This window comes from Diceros bicornis, chromosome 1 (genome assembly GCF_020826845.1).
Source record: "Diceros bicornis minor isolate mBicDic1 chromosome 1, mDicBic1.mat.cur, whole genome shotgun sequence".
Lineage (NCBI taxonomy): Eukaryota > Metazoa > Chordata > Mammalia > Perissodactyla > Rhinocerotidae > Diceros > Diceros bicornis.
In genome coordinates this window covers 65,908,249-65,925,499 of record NC_080740.1, presented here as the reverse complement: position 1 = coordinate 65,925,499, position 17,251 = coordinate 65,908,249, and the positions used below count along the sequence as shown (strand labels likewise).

At 43.2% G+C, this 17,251-nt stretch overlaps 1 protein-coding gene across 2 annotated transcripts in view; it reads left to right on the top strand.

The window, feature by feature from the left end:
- Positions 1-17,251, top strand: part of HTR4 (5-hydroxytryptamine receptor 4) — a 157,336-nt gene that overhangs the window by 14,445 nt on the left and 125,640 nt on the right. The window lies entirely within an intron of this gene.

The following is a 17,251-nucleotide window of genomic DNA, read 5'->3' as shown; positions in this document are numbered from 1 at the left end:
TTAGTTATCTATGGCTGCTGCAACAAATTACTTAGTGGCTTAAAACAACACAAATTTATTATCTACAGCTCTCTAGATCAGAAGTCTGATATGAATCTCATTGCGCTGAAATCAAGGTGTCGGCAGGGCTGCCTTCCTTTCTGGAGACTTTAGGAGAGAATTGGTTTCCTTGCCTTCCCCAGCTTCTAGGGGCTGTCCACATTCCCTGGTTGAGAACCCCCTCTTCCATCTTCAAGGCCAGCAACAGCGGCTCAAGTCTTTCTCAAGTCTTTCTCACACTGCATTACTCTGACGTCGTCTCGTGCCTCTCTCTTCTACTTTTAAGGACCTTTTTAAGGCCCACCTGTACAATCCAGGATACTCTCCCATCTCAAGGTCCTTAACTTAATCACATCTGCAAAGTCTCTTTTGCCATGTAAGGTAACATATTCACAGGTTCTTGGGATGAGGACGTGGTTATCTTTGGGGAGCCGTTTTCTGCCTTCCATGGGCATTAGGGTTTTAGAGCAAGAATGACACTCCTGGGGGTCTGCCTGAGGAAGAGTATGCTGACATCAGGAAGGAGGATGGACTAGGGGGCAGAGACCAGTTAGAAGACCTTTTTGGTGATTCCAGAAAAGATATGATTCAGTTCAGTGGGAATAGGGAGGGAAGGACAGATGCCAGCGGCAGAGTGGGGATAGACTCCCTGGGAACTGGCAAGTGGTTGAGTGGAGAGTGGGGAGAAGGGGAAGAGAGGTAGAGTTGTCAAAGGTGATTCAGGCTTTGAGCTCCCATGAGTGTGAGGATAATGGCATCATTTATCAGAAGTATTTGGTTTAGGGAAGTGGGGTGGTGGTAAATTTGTTTGGATCTTATTACCATTAGAGAAATAACCATAGCTTCTCCTCTTTCAAAGTATGAATGAGGGGTATAAGATGAATAAAGATTCAAGACATATACACACCAGAGAGAAAAGTAATGGGTGGAAATGGCTGAGAGTAACAAGTGTTGAGACAGAGATAGGGCACAAAGAAGGTACAGAAGAGATAACAGGACTGAGAGAGATGGAAATGGGAAGAGAGACAAAGGAGAGAAAGAGTGTACCAGGATGATGAGGAAACAATATAGACCATGAGGAAGACAGACAGTGCTTGGCAAAAGAAGGAGGAAACGAGAGGCAGGAATATCAGAGAGAGATAAGCTGAGAAAGGGACCAGCTCAGAGTTTCTGGCAGGAATATGTGGGTCAATGTAAATTTCCAGTTCACATGGGTTGTGCTCACATTGGTAAGTTAATAATTTTTAAGATTGTCTTCGAGGATTTATTTGCTTTCAGAGATTATTTGCCATCACAGTTTCTCTGTTTTGTCAAGCTTCTGGGCAGCCTCAGTGGTCCTTGTGGGGCTGAATTATCCACTCAGTGGGCCCTTTGGCCCCCTCATCTGTCTCCCCAAGGAGGGGTCTCCTTTCTCCTTCCCAACATGCCTTAACTCTTGAATTGTTTTGTCCCTGGAATTTGAGGCCTTTGTCAGATGCGTTGAGGAAAAATATTTTGCATTCTTCTTAGATATTACAGCCCACTAAGTGACACACGGGTAGGAGCTTTGGTAAGCCTCGGCACAACTGTGCGCCTATGGTCCCCATTTTACAGATGGGAGCACTGAGGCTTAGCTCCAGTCTAATCACATACTCAAGGTCACAAGTGGACAGAGCTGGGAGAATAGGCTACCTCCAGATCAGTAGAAGCAAACAGTAGACTAGCACATATTGGTGGGATCACTTATGAAGACTTCAGGCAAACGAAACATTGCCTCTGGGAAACTTGGGAGCCGTATATCTAAGGACTATGGAGCTCACTCTGAGCCCTGCTCCCACACTAACTCTGCCCTCGCCTAGTCAGAGGCATGAGAAGGAAGTGAGCTATCCAGGGGTAGGATTTCCCCTGGCACGGACACCACAAGCTCTGTCTTTCAATAGAGGAAATGGGCACTCAGAGAGGTTAGCCAACTTGCCCAAGGTCACCCAGGAGCGGCAGTGAGCCCAGGGCTCGCCCCCTGCCTCCATCGGATGGTCAGCGCTCGCGCCAGGGAAGGCACCGGCTGGCCAGCCCCGAAGGGGTGAGCTCCTTCCAGCCACCTTTGCGCTCTCTCCCCTGTGCGCCCGGCCGCGCCCCCGCCATCCCCGGCGCCCGGTGGGGGCGCCCGTGGGGACCGCGCGGGCTGGGGGCTGTTGAGCCCGCGGAGCCGGGCTCTGCCGGCCGGGGAGAGGACGATGCACGGCGCCCCCAGGTGAGCCGGGGCTGGGGTCTTGCCGCCCGCAGTCCCGGGCCCGCGCCTCGCGCCTCGCGCCGGCGGCCTCCCAGCGCGGGGGCTGGAGCCGGCACCCGAGGGGGCGGCGGGGAGGGCGCAGGCAGCGGCGGGGAGCGCGGCGGCAGCGGCGGCGGCAGAAGCTCGGCTCCGCGGCTGGGGGTGGCCGCTGCGATCTGCCGGGGCGCTGGCTCCCTCGCCTCGGGCAGCGGGTAGGTGCGGCGAGTGCGCCGGGATCAGGACCCTGGGAGCCCGCGTGTGCCGGTGGGGACGCGGCGGGGGCGGAGCGGCACGACGGGGTGAGGGGCTTGGGGGCCCTGGACTCGGGAGCCCGGGCTTTGCCGCAGGGATGGGCTGCGTGGCGGCTCACGGTGTAGGTGGGCTGGCTGGTCGTGTAGCACACGTCTCTAGCGTGGGACCCCTGTAGGGTTAAGGCTAGTGCCCTGCTCTTAAGTACTTGTGAAACTGCTTGTGTGTTCACTGACTATGTGAGGTTGTGTGTGTAAAGGATGTGTGTGTGTGTGTTTGAGAGAGAGAGAGAGAATGAGAGAGAGAGGGAAAGAGACAACACAGGCTGTGCATCCGTAACGCTGTGTGTAACCGGATCCGTGTGTGGACTGTACTGATGGTCCTGGATGTGTCAGCGAGAGCGTGTACTCTGTGTGTGTGTATGTGACACGATATGCATGTCCTGAGTGTATAGCCGGCTGTGTGTGGAAGTGCGTGAGTGTGTGGGCACGCTGTGCTGCATGAAGCTTTCAGGGTCACTGCCAGGACTAGCTTCCTGCAGCTGTCTTTCACAGAATCCCACTCCTGATGGAAGATGCATTTCCCCTCAGCTTGCTACCCAGTGTGGGGCACTGTGCTGTCAGTTGCCCTTGGAAGAAGCGGCTGTTGATACAGGGAAGTGGTGGCAGGCAGAGATGGAGAAGTCATGGGCTCCTTTTCCTAGAATTCAATGTTAAGAGAAAATGTTGGGTTGATTTCCCGTTTGGTCCATTAAAATGAACAAAAAATGTTTCTTAGAATACAGGTTTGGCACGAACCAAAGGTTGCTTTTGATGGAAAGACACTGAGGCAAGTTTGCCCTCCTTGTCTTGATATTGCTGGGACGGACTCCCCGGGTCATAAAGCTGTGGGTAACCCTGGGGGGCAGTGTTTGCCTAGTGCCCTGTGGACCTTCAGCGTCAGTGAAGAGGGAGGAGGAGTTGCTGCGTACTGCTGAGGAGCACAGGTGGTGAAGGAAAAGGACACTCATGATGGATGCGGTGCCCTAGAAACAAGGAAAAAGTCAGAACAGGGGACGAGACTTGTGGAGTTCTGAGGAGCAGTTCTCACCTAGGAAATGATGAGTGTGGAAAAAATAATAAAAAGTAAAGAGGGTTTGCAGCATTCTCAAGTCATTTTGTAATGTTATGTTTATTTTTCCCACGCACCCTTACCCTAGACTCTCTTGTATTTGCATCATTTCCCCCCATGGGAGATATCTTTAGTATAACCATTATTACACAGTTGAGCGGGTCATCATTTAAACTGCAAGAGAACTGTAGCACATCAGAGCTAGCAGGAGCTTCGGGAAGTGTTCACTTCAGCCCTTGTTGAGCAGTCGGAGGTCCCAGGGCCCAGAAGACAGTGATACTCTTGGTTCCTCTGAGTTATCTGGATTTCAGTCCTGAAGCTGGTCCTCCGAGGGGCCACAGTGGCCTCAGAACCAACAAATTGAATGTGTTTTCTTCCACTCAAGTTCTCCTGGACCTCCCTGATACTGGTCATCTCCTCATCTCCTTCCCTAACTTCACCAACTAAAGAACAGCACCTGAGACCCAACATAAGCGACCTGACACCCTAAACTGCATCGTGACTTTCTCATGTTATTGAACCACCATCGTCCTCCAAGTCACCTGGCTGGAAACTGAAGTCACGTTTTTATTTCTCTTCTTCCTTCATCCTTAGTGGCCACAGCCTAATCGATAGGCAGGTTTTATTCATTTCCCCTCAATACCTCATGGATCTGATTTTTGTTGTTGTGTTTTTTTTTAATTCCCCTTGCCACTACCTTATCAGGTGAGACCCATATTCAGGGATTTCCAGAGATAGGAACAGATGTAGACTGTGATCACTGAAAAAATTCAAAGCAAATGCACAAAAGGAGACCCTTGATATTCTCACTGTCTAACTAATAAGGGAAATAAGTTCTTTGGAAGAATCTGGACCTTCTGATGGTTGTAGCATTATGTGACCTAGATCAAGTCTCTTGGCCTTTCTAAATCTCAGTATCTTCACCTGTGAAATGTGTTGGAAGATTTCAACTAGAATCTAGTTGCTAGATCATTTCTAAGGTTTCTTCTGGCTCTAAAATTCTCTGATTGTCATTGATGTTCTTTGTTTTAGTGAGAAACATTAGCCCTAATGGTTACCTTCCAATATCTAACCATCTTTTCAAAAAAATTCAATTTATTTTTAGAGAAAGGAACTAGGCAAAGGGGAAAAGGATGAAAATGCACTATTGACATAAATTTGTGGTTGAGGGTCAATTGCATACATCAAGCCTTAGAGTTGAAGGAATCTCAGAGGTCACCCATTCTCACCTCCCATCAAGTGCCAGTATCTTCCATGCCATTGCCTCTTTGAAAATTGAAAAAAAATGTGTCAAGTCTTATTAAGATAACTTCATACTGTGTTGTAATTCAGATTTTCTCAAACCTCTGTACTATCGGCATTTGGGGCTAGATAATTTTTCGTCGTGAGGAACTGTCCTGTACATCATAGGATGTTTAGCAGCATCTCTGGTACCCATTAGATGCCAGTAGCAACAGCCAGTTATGACAACGAAAGATGTCTTCAGACATTACCAATGTCTTCCTGGAAAGTCCCCCCCTCCACTTACCAGCCCTTGTTGAGAACCACTGTTGTAATTCAAACACAAGTCATGTGGCCTTGTACAAAAATACTCTACCACAAAGTATTGTCTGAAACAGATGAACTGCTGTGTTGCTAGCTGCTTTTCCACCCGCTTCCAAGTTAGCCACCCGCACACATTTACCTCTATCCCTCCTGGTTTCTCACTGCCTTGTTGCTATGCCTGGAAATGCTCAAGGTGCTGCTGAAAGCTGAGAAGTGTTTTAGAGACAATATAATAATAATCCTAATAGCTCACATTAATCCAGCCCTTGTTATGTGCCAGGCACAGTTCTAAATGCTTTGCATGGATGATCTCGTTTAATCTTCATTAGGAATGCTATGAGAGAGATCCTTTTAGTGCCCCCATTTTAGAGATGAGGTAACTCAAACTTAGAGAAGTGGAATAACGTACTCAAGTTCTCTCAGCTGTGAGGCGGTGGAGCTTGGTGTTGGAGTGTGTGTTGTCTGACTCCAGAGTCCGTGTTCTGAGCCTTCACACTAAACCGCCGTCTATGAATGGGGTCTTCATGTTACGGGTTGGAAACGACCTTAAACAGCATCTAGTTCAATTGTAGAACTAAGTCTGCTTCTAGGAAGCTAGAGACTGTGAAGTTGGTAGTTGTGTTCAGTTGAAATAATGTGATTTCTCCCTTTTTTGGGGTCTTCTCCTCTCTCTTTGTTTTTCAGGTTATTCAGAAATAGCTCCAAGGCATATGCAGAGTGAGGGGGTGTTGGCCCGGATTGGGTAGATTGGAGGAGAGGCGCTCAGGGGAAAGGAAGGACGGTGAAAAGGAGCAAACAATAGATGAGACATTTTTTCTTCCATTAAGTCCTTACCATCATCTAAACTTTAGATATTTCTTCTACCACCAAAGTTCAAGTTGCCATATTTTTATCAACTCCGTCCTTCCATATTCTTCTGGGCTTGTCCTTTCGTTCTTCCATTCTGCATGCTGTTTTTACACTTTGAGGCAGTAGAAAGTGGCATACATTTGGACAGAGAGAAATGTAAGTGCAATGTAAATAGCCAGCGAACAGGCTTATTGATAGGGCTAACCTTAAATATAGTCAGAATAAGAATGACTACCAATTACTGTTAAGCTTGAAGATCCAAGGCAAACTCTAATAAGTTTGACTGTTTCCTCTAAGACCCTATATCAACACATGGGTTGTTGATCCCCACCCCCAGAGTTTCTGATTCAGTGCTTCTGGGTTGAGGTCTGAGAATTTTCATTTCTAACAGGTTCCCAGGTGATGCTGATGATCCTGGTCCAGGGACCGCAATTTGAGAACCACATGGTGAAGACTTAGATAACTAAATAAAGCTCACAACCCACCCAGCTGAGAATTTTTAATAAAAGATGTTTTAAGATAACTAAACATTTGGATTTATGAGATTCAATGGATAAAGCAAGATTGAAAGAACAATAACTCCTAGGGACTAATTGACATCTCTCACTAAGCATCTAAGCTTTGCCTCTCATTTTGAATTTCAGAAAATCCTTTGCTTTTTCTCAGCTATGGTACTCCTAGGTTGGATTGATTCTGATCTTAGATCTTTTCATGTTCCCTACTTCCACCCACCCCTGCCACTACTTCAATTGGGAGGATAAAATCCCTCATTATTTGCAGGATAATCCAAACAAAAAGTCCTTTAATATCTCGTCTACTGCCAGATAAATTCTGACTAGTCCTTCTGAGATGAAGAGAGATATGTTATCTGTGCATCCAGCTTTTGTTTCCTGTGTAGTTGCTTTGCACTTTTCTCGCTTGCAAATCAACATTAGCATGATGAAGAAACCCAACAGAAACTCAAGTCAGAACATTTGAAGTATAACTGATTAAATTTTTAGAACTCTCAATCAGAAAAAAATTTCTTTGAAAACTAAATTTCAATCAACTCCTTCCTTCTTCTTGACAGATTTTCTATCAGTTTCTGTTTCTTTTTCCACGACCACACATCCTCCACCTAAACAAAGTGACTCCAAGTACTTGCTCAGAAAGATTTAGTGATTCTGAAACTCAGATGCAATTTAAATAATGTTTATTGAATATTTACTATGTACTGTGGAGTTACATACACCTAGGCTTTTTTGATTTTTATATCAACCTCTGAGAGAAGAGGTGTATCTCTTGTTTACAGATGAGGAAACCAAGGCCTGGAAACTAAGAAAACGCATATATATTTCTGCTTATACATAACAAAACACTGGCTTGATTAAGCAAAAGTTGGAATTTATTGGAAGGATACTGAAGCTTTTCTCATCAATTCAAGGAACTAGATCCCAGGAAGGATGGGAACCAGGCCATCTCCGGAGAACTCAGCTCCAGGAGTTCCCAATCTTTTCCCTATTGCTCTGCCATTAATGTGACACATTCCCATGAGTGTGTCCATCGGTTCAAATTCTCAAGAGAAAGAATCTGATTGGCCTAATTATTTATGGCCAAGAGGTCATAGCAGAAGCGTAGTTGCCATGGCTTCACTCTTGTAGTTGTGGTAGATATTCCCAATGTAAGTGGTCTAGTGGATGGTTGGATGAACGTCTTTTGTTGTCACCCAAATAGTGTGGCAGAGACAGAATCTAAATTCAGGTTTGACTCCAAATCCAATGCATTTCTCCTACCAAAGGGTAGAATAGATAGAGAAACACATTAATTTGGCATGTAATAATGGCCACTTGCCTTTATTTTCAAGGTTCCACCGTGTTAGGTGTTCCCTGCAGAGAGTCCTGCTGCTTCCACCTGTGCATACCTCCTGGTTTCTGATACTTCTGTGGCTGCATCCTGGCTCCTCTCTGTCTGTCTGGTTTCCATGCCATGTAGCCCGGCTTCTCATTCTGCTCATGCAGGTCTCATCTCAGGCTCACCTAGCACAGCTCTGACCCACAGACTGTAAGAGTTGAAAGGATCTATCATCTTGTCCCATCTTCTACCTGTACAGTAAATAATCATTACTAAAGTATGCTAAGCATTTACTGTGAGCATTGCTGAGAGCTCTATATCTCATCCAACTCTTATCACCCTTTTGTTGCCTTTTTAAAAAATTTCCCAATATTTTATTGTAAAAAAAATGTTTAAGAGAAAAGTTGGAAGAATTATATAGTGAACACCCACCTACTCACCACATAGGTTCTACAGTTAACATTTTACTAACTTGCTTTATCATATTTCTTTCTATCCACTCTTCTATCCATTCGTCACTCCATTTTTGGGTTGATTGCAAAGTAAGCTGCTGTTGCTTATTCCCATTTTTATAATTGGGAAACTGAGATCAAGACAAGTGATGTGACTTGCCAAGGTCACTCATGAGGAAGTGATGGATTTAACATTGGCAGTCTGACTCCCAAAACCACTTTATTAACCATGAAGCAGCATTGTATCTCCTGGAAGGGAAGAAGGAAAGACTCACTCAAGGTCAGTTAGTGGCAGGTCCCAAGTCGTCTGATTCTCAAGCTCTCAGATTTCCTTTACATTGAGCCATGATAAATAGTCTACTTTCCAAGTAGAAGTAGTGTTTCTCCTGCTCCACAAAAATCTGCAGATTTGGTACTTTACAACCTACCCCAGATCTCTGGAGAATCTGATTTTGACACAGATGATTTACAAGTCTAATACACTCTTTCTTCCTTCTCAACATTTTAAAAAATAGTTTGTGGAAATGACAGGCTAGGAAATTACCATTTTCAATAACTTTTTACAATGTTCAGAGGACTTGCACATATGTTATCTTATTTAAACTTCATTAGTATTAACAGATCTGCGAGACAGGTGGGCTGGATATCTTAACCACATTGAATAGCTGGAGACCTGGTGCTTAGAGAAGTAAAACAAGGAACTAAGAGTCACATGGTGCTAAGAGCAATGTTGGGCCGTGGTAAAAAAGTTATCCTCTTTTAAGTGTCAGGAGATATTCTGTAGGCTTTGAGGAGTTACATAAATGTCTAGCTAGTAAAATTGAGCTGGATAAGTTGAGAAGGGGGACTATTGAGATCTGGATCCTTTATGGCATAACTTAGTGGTTAAAAGTCTGGGCTCTGAGACCACGGCCTGGTGTGGCCTTGGACAACATCTCCTTTCTGTGCCTCATTTTTTCATCTGTGAAATGGGGATAATTGCAGTACTCCTTCATAGCATGTTGTGGGGATGAAATGAGGCAACACATATGAAGGGTTTGGTAGCTGGTGTGTGTTCCACAGACATCAGTTATAGAAATGTGTCATTACTCCTACCCTGCTTCCTCCCCAGGAGTCTCCTCTTCTTTGTTGAACAGGCCCCTCTAAAATCTATGGGTCTACTTTTATCTTTTCCCTGAGGGGTTTGTTTAGAAACTACTGGAAGGAGGCTGTGGGCAGCAGCCTTTTGGGAGGTAACATCTTATTGGTCCAGTAAGGATGCAGATTCTGCTCAAGAATTTCCATCTAATCTCTAAATAGCCCATGTCCTTTGAGATTGTGTCGGCATCCTTAATTGTATATGATAATCAGCACATGATATCTGAAGTAGAGAGTTTGGTATAAACTCTTTTCTACTCCAGGAGGTTCAAAGAAATAGAAAAGAGTGAGGACAGAAGAGGTAAATATGCTGGCAGAGACCTTTCTCTTGGCATACACAGAGAATACTGTAATCCTGGTTTCTCGGCCCATGAGGCATTTAAACAGATGTGGGAAAACTATTAATGAGGATTTCAGAAGGGTGTTCTCACCTGGGTGGATTGTGATCCATCCTTGAAGTGGTTCCCACACCGCTCTCCATGAATCACTTGTACCAGAATCACCAGGAAATCTGTTAAAATGGAATTCCTGGACCTCCTGATTCAGAAATGCTTTGAGTGAGGCACCTGAATCTGCAGTTTGCAAGTGATTTTTAGGTATTTTAATGTTTGAGAACCACTGCTGTCAGCAGCATAATTCTGGAAGGTCCAAAATACTAATTTTGAAGACTTAGTTTAGACGGAATGCAAATTTTGGCTTGACTTGCTCCTAATTCCAGGGCTTTGATATCAGTGGTGATAAGACACTTTGGGCATCCTCAGGCTCAGCTTTCAGGGCCCTATCCTATAGAGAAGAGAAGTAACTTCTGTAAGCACATCCCAAAGTTGAGGAGATCAGCCCCCAGGTGCATAGCTGCCTTTGTGGAGAGGCAGAGTAGGAACCATCTAGCCTCCAATGACTGGGGCACTGCCAAGCTGGAGACCACCTTATTACAACAGCTGCCTAACATTATATTGTGAACTCACTGGGCACCTGCCTTACAAGTATTCATTTTCGTTTATTTTTTGCAGCAACCTTGTGAGGTTGGTATTATGCTTATCCCCATTATACAGATGAGGCCACTGAGGCTAAGAGAAGTAAATAATTTGTCCAAGGGTAATTGATACCAGTAATTGGTACTGGTAATTACTGGTACAATACTGGTAATTGATAGAACTAGGACAGATTCCAGGGCTGTGCTTGGAATCAGGGGCTGGCAAACTGTCTGACTGGCTGCGTGTTTTTCTATGGCCTGTGAGCTAAGAATGGTTTTTACATTTTTTAATTGTTTGGAAAAAATCAAAAGAAGAATACTATTTTGTGACAAGTGAAAATTATGTGAAATTCAAATTCAGTGTCCATAAATAAATTTTATTGGAAAACAGCCATGCTCATTCATTTACGTATTGTCTATGGCTGTTTTCATACAACAACAACAGAATTGAGCAGTTGTGATAATGATCTTATGCTTGAAAAACCCTAAGTATTTGCTAAATAGCCCTTTACAGAAAAAAATGGGTCAACTTCTGCTTTAAACCACTATGTCAGTGTTTTCCAAACTTCAGTCATTTGAATATCACCTTTATGAGTCTCGCCACTTTCTGGTGCCATCTGGAAGATTATCCGCGTAGCACTTTTCTTTAGATCAATTAGTTTTCCTTAAATATATTTATTTTACAAAGAAACACAAATGTAAGTGAAAACTAGGACCAATTGCAAGAAATAGAAAGTGACTGTAAAAACAAATGCAATACACAAAACAGTATATCAGATTTCAGCTAAATAGTTGGAGCGGATACCGTCATTGTTCCACCCATTTTCCTGCAGCTCTCCTCACCATTTCTGTGTAGGACATCCTGACTTCCAAGGATGAACCTGCACATTTTTGGAGGGCTGCCCTCAGTTGGAATTGACTCTGCCTAAAGCAAAATGGGCTGTGGACAGCCCTTAACCAGTAAATAGTGAGTGTGGGAGTATCAATACCCCAGTTCCCTCCCTACTTGTCCAGGATAATTCTGAGGCATATGTTTCATATGTTTTACACCATTTCTTGGAGCTTTCCTGTGAAGCTTCAGTGGCTTAATAACACATTCTTCACTGGCTGCCTTTCATCCCCTTTCCTGGATCATCACTCCCCGCCAGTATACCTGCACCTGCCAAATAACTATGTGCATTTATTTAATCCTCACCTCAAGATCTGCTTCCTGGGGGGAACTTAGTAAGACAATAGTGTTTCTAGCAAAAGACTATGAGCCTGGGACTTGTTCTTCTTTGTTATAAAAGAGAGATTACCAAATATCAGGAAGGTTTCAAAGAAAACCTAACACTTATCTGAGTCCTTTTCATCAACGTAAATAACAGTGATTAAAATAGAAAATAAAAAGAGAACATATTTTTCACCATATGATCCAAAAGTACATCCAAAAATGCTCTATCCATCTACTGCCTAATATCGTGTGCTTTCTCCCGTGACATGAGAACCACACTTGGGGAATGGATGTTTTACCTTAAATTGTGGTCCCCAGACCAGCAGCATCAGCAATACCTGGGAACTTGTTAGAAATGCAAATTATCCACTCTAAACCTACTGAATCAGAAACTTGGGGGTGAGGCCCACCCATTGTGTTTTAACAAGCCTCCAGGTGATTCTTATGCATGCTTAAACTTGAGAACCACTGCTCTACAATAAACAGACTCTTATTTAGTTCCACTCTCATTGCATTCCTGGATTTCATCAGAATTTAGAGTCATCCAAGATTTGCTTCCTCCCCTAAAACGTGACTGACTGATGGTTTTCTGCCTTCTGTTTGAGCCTCCCACTGAGATGGACCTTGTTGCTTGCCAAGGCACACAGGTCAATAATTGGACAGCTCTGATGTTGGAAAATCTACCTCATAGTGAGTCTCAAACTTCCCTTGAGACTTCCACCCGTCTCTCCTTTGGAGACACAAGGACAAGGCTAATTCCTTCTCTAATTATCAAGCAGAACTTTCATATCAGATCATGCTGTTCATTCAACAAATACTTAACTGATCGTGTACTGTATCTCTTTCCTCATAGAATCTGTGGCCAAATTGGTAGTGAGACATTAATCAAATGATCAGAAAAGTAAAGATAAAGAAATGCCCCCTGAATCTTTTTTTCATCATGAAATATCCAGATCTTTATTTAATTGGATCTGGTTTCTTGTAACCTCACTATCCTTGTCACATTCTTTGGTGGAGTGGAAATCTCTTGCTTTAAAAAGTCTAATTTCTAGGAATGCTCTAGATGTATTCTGTTCTGTGCTACAGGAAGTGGAAGTTCATGTTCTTCCTTTACTTTTCCTATAATCCATTCTTTTCCCCAAAATGTGGATTGAGTATACCCCTTGAATATTCTTTCATGGGTTAAGGGCTTTTTTCAATATCAGTTTTTTGACGAAGGGGCTGAAGTTCCTAGCTGAAAAATGTTTATTTACCAAGGAAGAATATTTTCTTAGTTATTTTGAAAAAAGTTAAAAGCCATTTTGCATCCTAATTCAACGTATCAGCATGATCGTCCCTTAAGTGTGACTGAATTGGCATCTGTATGGATTTTCGGCTATGGAAATAAAATGCCTAGCACCTTTTTATCTAAGACTAAATCTTTTCAGATGACTTAGCACAAATGGCATTTTGACTACCAGCCCTAGAAGGAGGCACTTGCAAATGAAGGTCCAGCCCCGGGATCACAGGCTATTTTTATTTTTTAATGGCTTGTACACATTTTTACTTGTGTACTACCATTTAGATGTCTAAATAAACAATTAATATGATTTTTTTCAGGACTGATTTACAAAGAGAAGTTCTTTTGAAGAGTGTGTATCAACTGCTTGAGATAAAAAAAAATTTGCTGAGACAGCATCCTACAAATTCCAAATATTTTTCAGGAAACAAAGTTCAAGTAAATAGCTGAGGAGAGGAATTTTTTTCTTCTATTTAGTCAGAATTGCACAGTTGCAATTTTTCAGATGATCCAAGAATTTTTTTCCCTGTAAAGGTTGCTAGGACATCATGATCCCCATGAGATGCAGAAGACTGTATTGGGGAATGCTTATTTGTTCGATCCTGGTGAGGCTGCGTGTTTTGGTACATATGGCCGGTAGTGGGTTAGGGCAGTGAGGTGATGAGGCCAACAACCAGCATTTGACAGCTAACTCTTATCAAGTATCTGGCCTTATTTGATTACACATTACATTGCCCTTCTTTTTGTCCCACCTGCTCAGAAATGTCTGTGATCATGCTCAGCAGATGGAGCCTGTTTGAGACAGTATATGTCAATTGAGTGTGCATCCTTTTTTAAAACTGGAAAATGATTCAAAACGCTTGGTCTTTGGCTGGGGAATGAGAGGCAGAACTAACATGGGCTATCACGGTCCTACAATTTTAGCGTTGGAAGAAACCCTATCAGGCACCAAACTCACAGTTCTCATTTAGACACCCTTAAACAGTTACTCACATGTTGCCTAAATGCCTCCAATGACAAGTACCTCACCTCTTCAAAATTCCTTTAACTTCTGAGAAGCTCTAATTACTTGAAACTTTCTCCCTTGCTCACCCTGCCCAACACCCTCTGGCCCACTCCATTCTACAGTTGGGGAAATCGAGACCCAGACTGGTGAATAGATTTGCATAAGAATAGGAACAGTGAGTTAGGAGCAGGGTCAGGCTGAGAACCCAGGCCCAGTGACTCCTGGTCCAGTGCTCCTTCCATTATGTCAAGCTCCCACCCTCAATATGGCTATTAAAATAAATAACGTTTTACTTATTCCTGACACTCTTCCAAAACAGAGGTGTTGGAATATGCCCTTTGACATAGAAATTTAACCCATGTAGGCCTACTCTATAAAGAAACATGGTCAATCCAGGCACAGTTATGCATGAATATCCACCCATGTAGCCAAAAGCAAAGAAAAAAACCCTAAAGTGCAGTAAAGCAAGCTGAGGTCAGGACATAGCTCCAGGCTGGCAGATATTGGCCCTGTACCAAACTACGTCGATATTTCACTCCAATAGGTGCAGACTGTTTACAGGTGAGCCCTGTGCTCACACTTCTCATAATAGAGATGCAACTACACACCTTCTGTTAACCATTAACAACTGTTCCCCAGCAATCTTTCAGAGTATTCTGAATAAAGAACAAGGATAAAGATGGGGTATACTTACCTTTTGGGTTTGCTATTTAGTTATTTAAAATTTGTAAGCCAGAAAACTAAGGGTTGGAATCAGCAGTGGGTGGCATAACTCAGATGCTCTCTTCCTCTTCCTTCTCCTCCCTTTTTAAGGAAAGATCAGTGTCAATGTATCGAACAAGAAAAAGAAGCTCCAAGGAATCTGATCAAGTTGTATGTTGCTGTAGCTTTATTTTTGTGACAAAATGTTTTGAATAATTCCAGTGGCTTTAGCTTGTCCTGGCCCTGAGAGAATACTGAGATCTTAGCTTGTACTTCACATGGTGGAAGGGTTTGTTTAACTCCCTCCTCCCCACTTTCCCAGCACTTGCTGTGTTCTTTTTCTGGTTATAATGGTCTAAGACTGTTTCTCTGAAGAAGACCAACATGGAAGGTATCTCTCCTTGTCCCTTAGACAAGGATACAGCATGAGTGTCATTAAAACACACACACACACACACACATATACACAGGCAGACAGGTCTAACTTAATTTCAAATTGGCAGAACTTTTAGAGTGACATAGCTTATACCTGAGCATAAGAGATACTCTCAGTTGATTTTTTTTTTTTTTTTTTTTTTTTGTGTGAGGTGATCAGCCCTGTGCTAACATCTGCCAGTCCTCCTCTTTTTGCTGAGGAAGACTGGCCCTGGGCTAACATCCTTGCCCATCTTCCTCCACTTTATATGGGACGCCGCCACAGCACGGCCTGACAAGCGGTGCGTCGGTGCGCGCCCGGGATCCGAACCGGCGAACCCCGGGCCACTGCAGTGGAGCGCGTGCACTTAACCGCTTGCGCCACTGGGCCGGCCCCACAGTTGATTTTTTTTTAATTAGCTAGGTAGTGTTTTGTTAAGGAGCCAGAAATATAAGTATGCAAGGTAAAAGCACTGGTTCCTTGCACACCCCTCTCACTCTGTGCAGTCTTCCCAAAAAGAGGTGTCTTAGTAATCACGGCTCTGGTTAGTTATCCCTGGTGAGCATGGCAGAAAATACGGGACTCTGATTGATTAACCAAACAGGATAGGTACTAATCATCAACTTCTATTTCGTTACTGTTCCTTTTTCTCTGACAGAATGCATGCTGTCTCACTGGCTTGTTAAATGGCAATCATGTTAAATTTGCTCATTGAGTTTCAATGAGGAAAATATAACAATATATATTGCTTACAAATATATGTTTTCCCAATCTTGTAACATTTTCAAACGCAGTTTCAGTGAGATGAACTTTAGCTAGCTTTTAACTGGGTTCTTAGTTCCAGTTTTTCTTCCTCCTAATCTATATACAAATACAATATTGATTTTCTTATATATTACTCAGGATTCTTTTGGTTGCAAATAGTGGCTGGAACCCAACTCAAACTGGCTTATGGAGGAAAAAAGGAATTTGTTGGCTCATATAATTGGGAAGTTCAAGTGTAAAACTGTCTAAGACTGCTGGATTTTAAGCCTCAGATTATGTCATCAGGTCACTGGCATTCTGTATGTTGCAACTCTGCTTTCCTTTGGGTTAGCTTCATTCTCAGAGAGGCTCTCCACACACAGTGGCGATGATGGCCCCAATAGCTTCAAACTGAAAGTCTGTCGGGTTAGCCACACCAGGGGAGAGAGAGACTCTTAATAGCAAAAATCCCAGAGCTACCTTTCACTAGTCTAGCTGGTGAGCTAATGAATCATGGCCAGAGAATGGACTGTTCTGATCGGTCAGTACTGGGGAGGAAAATTTTTTCCTCTACCTTTCTAGATTCTTCTGAGTGGTCTCAGAATTATATTGACATGAGACAGATTAACAGGAGAAAATCAAATTTAATTTCATACATATGGGGGCTCCATAAAAATATGAAGCCCAAAGAAGTGACTAAAGCAGATAGCTTTCATACCTTTCAGACGGACAAACAATAAATTTGTGAAGAACTGACAAAGCAAAAATACTTAGGCTTGGGTACTAATTAGTGAATAAACTAAGCAAAGTTTGTTTACACAGCCTTCTTGGCCCTGAATTCCCTATCTCTGGCGATAAGGATGTCTTGCTGCCTCCTGGTGCAGGGAGAATACCTTTCACATGGGAGATTTATTTCCTGCTTTCAGGCGGACAAAGGAGAGCCAGAGTGTCCTTCTTGGCACTGGCTATTTCTTAAGTAACTTTAATTCAAAATAATCAGTATGCCAAAGTGGCATATTTTGGGGCAACCTGCCCTGAACCTCATCAGTTCCCTCCTCTGAAACTTCCCTGGATGTTTTATATATTAAAAGCTGAGCTGGTAGATTGCTCCATTATTTCACCGAATTGATCTTTTAGTCTTGAAAAGAAATCAGTTCAGTTAAAGAGTTGTGTCTCAGGAGGTGGTGTTGCAGGTACGCTCCCAAAGTTAGGTCTGTGGTGCAAGCAGTCAGGTAAGTTTATGAGGCATTTCTGTGGAAACAAAAGATAAACAACGGTTAATGATTGGAACAAATTATAAATCAGTTTCTGAGTTCTGAGGGTAGCCAGTTGAGAAGATTTCTAGATGTCAGGGTTGAAGCATCTTTTGCAGTTTGAATGTTTCTGATGATATCTTCAGGTGTTCAGGCAAATTTTCTGACTGACCCACATAGTAACAGGTATGAAGATTGAATAAACAT